Below are 6733 nucleotides of genomic sequence, written 5' to 3'. Positions count from 1 at the left end.
CTAGACCCTTCCTTCTGCCCTCTCCAGCCCCTCCTAAGGGAACATTGTATAATCACACGGTGTTGCATGGGAAAAATAGGGCAATAGGATTAGAGATGTAGGTTAAATGGGACTTTCTTCCTCATGTTGTTTTCTATTTGGGTTACAATTAGAGAAATATAATTAATTTTCAGCTTTAGCCAGAAACACTTGCAGATTTAGCTTTCTGGAACAGTCTCTAATTGCATTAGAAATAAAGATGGGGATGTAATTTAAAGAAGGAAAGGAAAAAACAACTTGAACTCAAGGAGAAAAAATAAATTATTCACAAAGCCAAAATGAGGCTTGGGGATAGGCAGTGATTCACAAAGGCACCTAGAGGCTACCTCCACTGGAAAAGTTACCCTCACAGAACCCTAGTACATTTCCATGTAACCCCAGGGTTCCAGAAGCCTTTGAAAAGGGATGCATTAGATGTTATAATAGTGTAGGGAAGGAAAAATAATTTTCCTTCTTCCCTTCATAGTTCTTAGCTGGGATAGACTCCTGTAACAAAAGAGAGATTAACAAGATAACAACAACCATAAGTTTATTAACATGTATACCTCATGTATACATGGAAGATTTACAGGGAATGAGTACTTCTCAAAGAAGTGGCTTAGAAATCCAGATTATATAGCATTTTCAACAAAAAAATAGTAGATTTTTAGAGAAGTGACAGGACAAAGGAAAAATACATTGAGTCTCCATGGATAACCAATTGAGGGAAGGCAGAAAAATGGGAGTTATTTAGATTCATCTGGTGTAGCCTCCAAGCTGATCAGGATCAAAAGTTGTCTTTAGTGATCAACTTTTGTCTTCCCTGGTAGAGAGGGAGGGGGGCCACCTTTGCCATTGTAAATTTATGTCCTACTCAGAGGCAATGGGGAAGGGCAGAAAGTTTTCCTTGTATTTATTTCTGTTCAGTTGCCTTCAGCTCAAAATAATTATCATGCCAAAGTGACATATATTGGAGTGGCATACTCTGGTCTCTTATAATAGTGATGGCAGCAGCTGTGCAGAGTGAGGCCATAGCCTCCTGACAAGAAGTGGAGACACCAGAGCAAAGCAGTTGAAAGTACAACCTCTAGAGTCAGATAAGGCACAAAAGAATAAACTCCCTGGATCTGACAGAACACTTCAGTTACTCCATTGCTACAAATCTCACTGTTCTGCAATGGGCAGGTCTATGCAAACCTATCCCAAAGTCCAAGGAAGCTAAGAGTTCAAAGAAAGAGACTGACATAGCCAGTTTAAACACACACACACACACACACACACACACACACACACACCATATTTAATAGGGACTTACAAACAGAATACATGTTTGTGTCTCAGTAGGTGGTGAGACAAGATGGTGGATTCCCACATTATTACCCTCCAGACCCAGGGCTTATATACCTTAGGGGAGGGGTGATTCAGGAGGGATATCTAGGACAATTGAACTACAATAGCATCAAGATTGTTTGACCTAAGGGCAGAATTTACAGTAAGTATCTGCTTTTACACAAGGAACAATAGATAAACTGGAGATCTTAAAGGCCTTTCAGGAACAGGGGTTAATCAGAAGCTAATATGGTAGATTATCATCCAAGATAGAGTTGCCTTAGCCTACACATCTAGCTACAGATATGGATGCAAATCCTGACAACCTAACTCATTCACTTTGAGAACTCAAACAAATAACTTCTCTGAGACTTGGTTTCTTCGTTTATAATAATACGACCTATGTGATAGGGCAGTTGTGAAGGTCAAATGAAGAAAGCACTTAAACATTACAGTTAGCCATCTGCATTCAATAAATTTTGGCTAATCATTTTAATTATTATTATTAGTGTTATCAGGAACTGAAACACTACTTGGGTCAAAGAGGGATAACTCTATTTACCTTGCAGTTTAAAGTCATATTTTTATCTCTTCCCTGCTCCAACAAGTCCACAATCATAATGTCAGGGTCTCTCTCTCTCTTTTGGTTCACTGGCCTTTTTGTTCACTGATCTTTGCCTCAACTGGCCTGAAGTGTAGAGATATTGTTGGGGCTCAGAAAATGATATCTAAAAATATGCAGCTTTGGACTTCAAACTGAGAGCCTCTGGGGAGCAGCAAATGCAGGGAGGTGCTTTCTCTCAAGTTCCTTTACGTGTTTAGTGGAAGTTCCTCCAGAAGAAATGCAGTTGTGCTCAGCACCCTCCCTATACTCTCATCAAACAAAGAAGGTTAATTCCCAGGAAAATAGACTAAAGGTTGATACTACCTATTCTTCTGAGGACTTCTACCTGAGAGACTTTATCTGTGTAAAACATCAGCCTTTGTTCATCACACATTTCCTCCTCTTAACATCCCAGACCTATTGCTACCTCCCTTAAAGATACCCCAATCTCCTATTTCTTTACGTAGCTCAAAATGCTATTTAAATTTTGACTATCTGGTCCTTCTTTGAGTCTCCTATATTGTGGGATTCCTGTGCACATGCACATAATAAATTTGTGTGCCTTTTCTCCTGTTAATCTGTCTACTGTCTGGTTCATTCCAGAGACTCAAATTATCAAACTTTCAGAAGCAAAGTTTCCTTTGCCCCTACAGTTTCTATTCTTGATGGTCTAAGATCTTCGTTTCGGCATGTGTCTGCTATCTGAGAGTTGAGCTCCTGCTTTTTAATTTCTGGGGGGACAAGGGATAAAAGATGGGAGATAAAGCCCCTATGCCATCTTATATCTTTTGAAGTTTCTCTTTTGAAGGTGGTTAAGTTTCTTTGAATCCATCACTCTAAGAATGCATGAGAACCAGTATGGGATATTCTAGTCTGACACAATAATAAAAACCTTTTTTGAGACCAACTACAAAGCACTGCTACTCCTTAATGTAATGTTGGCACTGCATTTTCAATTCCTGTCATATTAAACATTCCTTATGGGAACCAGTCTTCAAAGAACATCCTTGCTCTTCTGTGGGCTCTGCTGGTGTAGTTCACCAAGAATAGAAACCTCTAGGGTATCAAAATCACGTGTTTCTAGCTGGAGACTGTAGATTTAATAATTTTAAAAAGTAAAGCCCAGAGAAGTAATAGAAAGTAAGACCTGCACATCTAATCAGAGGAAAAGCCAAGACTAGAACTAAATCTCTTCATTTTGGGTTCACGGCCCTTTCCACAATCCATATTAAGATAGAGAATGGTCTGGATCTCCTATTCTCACTGAACACTCATTTACTCCCAGTTTGCTCATGGGAGCCTTGGAGGAACCCCTTGGCCATAACTGTTCACCTTAGCTGTGGTTGTTGGGGAACCCCAGTGGCATCTCCAGCCAGCTCCTTCTCTTTACCCTTTTTACATTGGTACTGACATTTCCTAGACAGCCAGTCATTCTCCAGCTCCTCATTATTCATCAGAATGTAAATAGACAATTTGTATTGCTCCCATGTGGAAGATTAAAAGCCCCAAGGCATATTTTCCCTGGTCTCTTCAGGGTGCTGATCAGTAGACAGCCTTTGAACTTCAGAGGTTTGGATCCCTGCAGGCCTCTGCAACCGGCTGTGGCTATAGATGTTTTGAAGCAAAGAAAGCTACCTGGTTTTGCTTCCAAAAAGCAAGAATTCCCAGAAATGGAGAGTCTGTTTCCGGAGGAGGTTGTTCTGATTGCATTCTGAGAGAAATTGAAACCCTCTCACTGTGAGAGCAAGAAGAGGGGCTTTAAAAAAAAGCAAACAAAACTGAGATATTGATACTAAGACAAGAAAAGGCACAGGAATGTAGGAGACCAGAATATGCCACCCCAAAATATGCCTCTTTGACATCAAGATTATTTTGAGCTGATTATTTTGAGAAACAGCAAAGACATGAGTATAAGTTTCTCTTTTGTAAGTGAAATTTACATTTATGAAGGAAATCTCCATCTGTAAGGGTATCTCCCTCTCTGTATCAGAATACTCTTATTAAAGGACTCTGCTTAAGTCTGCACTACAAATCTTACCCTTGTTTACCATACTTTTCCTGGTTACTTTCCAAAAACTTGCCCCCCCCACCACAACCAGAAACCCAAAAGCTCATTTTCTTTGGTTGAAATTTAAACTAAAATTTTGACCACCCCTTTGAATTACTCATCCTGAGTTTCTCCCATGTATGTGTGAAATATATATGTAAACTTCTGTTCGTTTATCTCTTGTTAATCTGTCTTTCATTACAGAGACCCAGCCAAGAACCTGGAAGGGCAGAAGCAAAGGATTATTTTTTCCCTTCTCTACAGAGAAAAGAGAGGAGGAAAATGGACATAGAGAAACAGGGAGAATGAGAGAGCTGAAAACTAGAACTGGGAGCCAGTGAGGCTCACATAGCAGGGAGAATATCAAGGACAAAGGTGCTGTGAAAGACGAAAGCTGTTCCACAGAAGAGACTGTTTGGGGCTCAGAAACTCATACCCCAAAATATGGCATTTTGACATGCTGAACTTAAGAAAGCTCAGGTTCTGTCTGATCTCCCTACTGACTCCACCACCACCGTCTTTCCCAAAAAAAGTTGAAGATCCTGTATCTGCCTAAGATCCGGTCCCACCAAGAACAATTTATTTTTTCTTCCCCATCCTGTAAGACCAAGCATGTAACCACACCTGAAAAGATCCTTTCACTGTCAACAGAACTATTGTAACCACTAGAGGGGTTTTTCCTGCCTGCTGCACAAGTATAGACCACAGCATTACAGTAGAGAAAGAGTTTAATAGACACAAGGCCAGCCACGCCAGGTGGGAGATGGAGTTAGTTCTCAAATCATTCTCGTCCAAAGTTCATATGTTAGGGGTTTCTCAAAGGCAGTTTGGGAAAGGGGTGGCTGTGGCTATGCTTGCTATTGATTGGTTGGGGCATAGACAAAATCACAGGAAGTTGAAGCTGTCCTCCTGTAAGCTGAATCACTTCTGGGTGGGGCCATGGGAATGGGGTTGGCAGATCCAGATGAGTCCAGGTGGAGCCATGGGTGTCAGACACGCAAAAACCCTGAAAAGATATCTCAAAAGGCCAATCTTAGGTGACACAATAGTGATGTTATGTGCAGGGGTAATTGGGGAAGTAGAATATCTTATAACCTCCAGGATAAGGACTGACAATTGCTTATGTCTGAGCCTTAGCAGGACTCAGGCTCCTCTCCTCCCACCAGCCTGAGGGCCTCCCATTAACTTTACAAAAGCAGTTGAGTTTAGGGGGAGGCCTCTTATCATGTAAATTATCATCTAAATGTCTTCCAAAGTTAGCTCTGCCTAATAATCCAGTAATACTTAAGGGAAAGGCAAGATCGGGGGATGGGTTAGCTCAGATCTCTTTCACTGTTCCAATTTTCTCACTGATATAATTTTTTATCTCTCACTGTCTATTTAGGTTAAAAATAATAATTTTTGCAAAGACAGTTTTACTACTTATAAATTAATTTCTGTTCTCAGTCCATTCATTCTCTGCAGTAAACCCCTCAATAGAATTCATCTTCTCCCCTCTCCCGTAACCTGTTTTGCCAGAATAGTATATAAGTTTCTGAACCATGTTGGGGGGGTTGGGTCTCCATTGTGAAGGCTCCCATGCCTACATGTTAAATACATTTATATGGCCTTTCTCCTGTTAATCAATCTGCCTCATGTCAGTAATTTTTCAGTGAATCTTTAGGGGGCCAAGGGCCTTGGCCTTCACAAGACCATCAGTAACATCATGGGTAACACCAGCCAGGGAAGATGGTCTAGCCTTCAGACAGAAAGGAGTCACACATTGAGCTTTCCATGGCTGGAAAACTCTTACCACTTACCTGAGTGAGGAGGGATGGATTGGTACAAGACATGTGGAACTGGTTGTAGACACCTAAATAATAACACGAATTAAGTCATAGCTATGATGTCAAATGTCATTTGAGACATTTTCTTGGGACAGCAGGCTAACCTTTACTGAAACCAGTTCTCAAGGAGAAGCTAACTATCTGTACCTCTTACTCACAGAAAGCAGAGACAGGGACTACAGAATGGAAATTTGGATGTAGAAGGCTGCAGTGACACATGTAAATGGGATTGAGTCCTTCTGTTCCCAAAGTGGAAGGTAAACTACTCCAGATGGCAGGTAAGCCTTTCCTGAGCACTACCTAGGAACATGTGGCTCACACATCTGGGCCTCTTTCCCTACCAAAAATAATAGAAAATCTAAGAGAAAAAGCACAAAAGAATAACCCTGCTGGCTCAAACACAACACTTCAAATATTTCATTCCTACAAATTCCATCTACATTCACAAAAGCCTCTAGCTGTCAGATTTTTAGATTCAATTTTCACTCCTAAAAAAATAAAAATATAAATATAAAAGAAAAACAATTCCTTCTACACATCAACTCAACTTTTTGGACCTTTCTTTCCAAGTAGCTCTGCATGCCTGAAGACTTTTCTAAACTAGGAATTTTAGTTCATAATCTTCCCAGTAGCAGTTTGGGTTTTTTAATTTAAGCTCACCATTTTGTAGTCTGACCATTACACCACATAATTACCTACATATATACCCAATATAAGCGTCTTTAAAATCTTAAATAAAAGTTTATCTAAAGTCATAAGTGGAAAAATTATTTTTAGGATCCCATCTAAAATATTAATAAGGGATTAAGTATACTATGGTAGATAAAGGCCAGCTGTCTGAAAACCACTGGGTGCCCCCTTTTCCCTTGTTCTCCTCTGCTATAGAGGGCAAACAGCCAGAACACTCGC

This window comes from Symphalangus syndactylus, chromosome 8 (assembly GCF_028878055.3).
Source record: "Symphalangus syndactylus isolate Jambi chromosome 8, NHGRI_mSymSyn1-v2.1_pri, whole genome shotgun sequence".
Taxonomy (NCBI): domain Eukaryota; kingdom Metazoa; phylum Chordata; class Mammalia; order Primates; family Hylobatidae; genus Symphalangus; species Symphalangus syndactylus.
Note: the sequence above shows the minus strand (reverse complement) of the source record.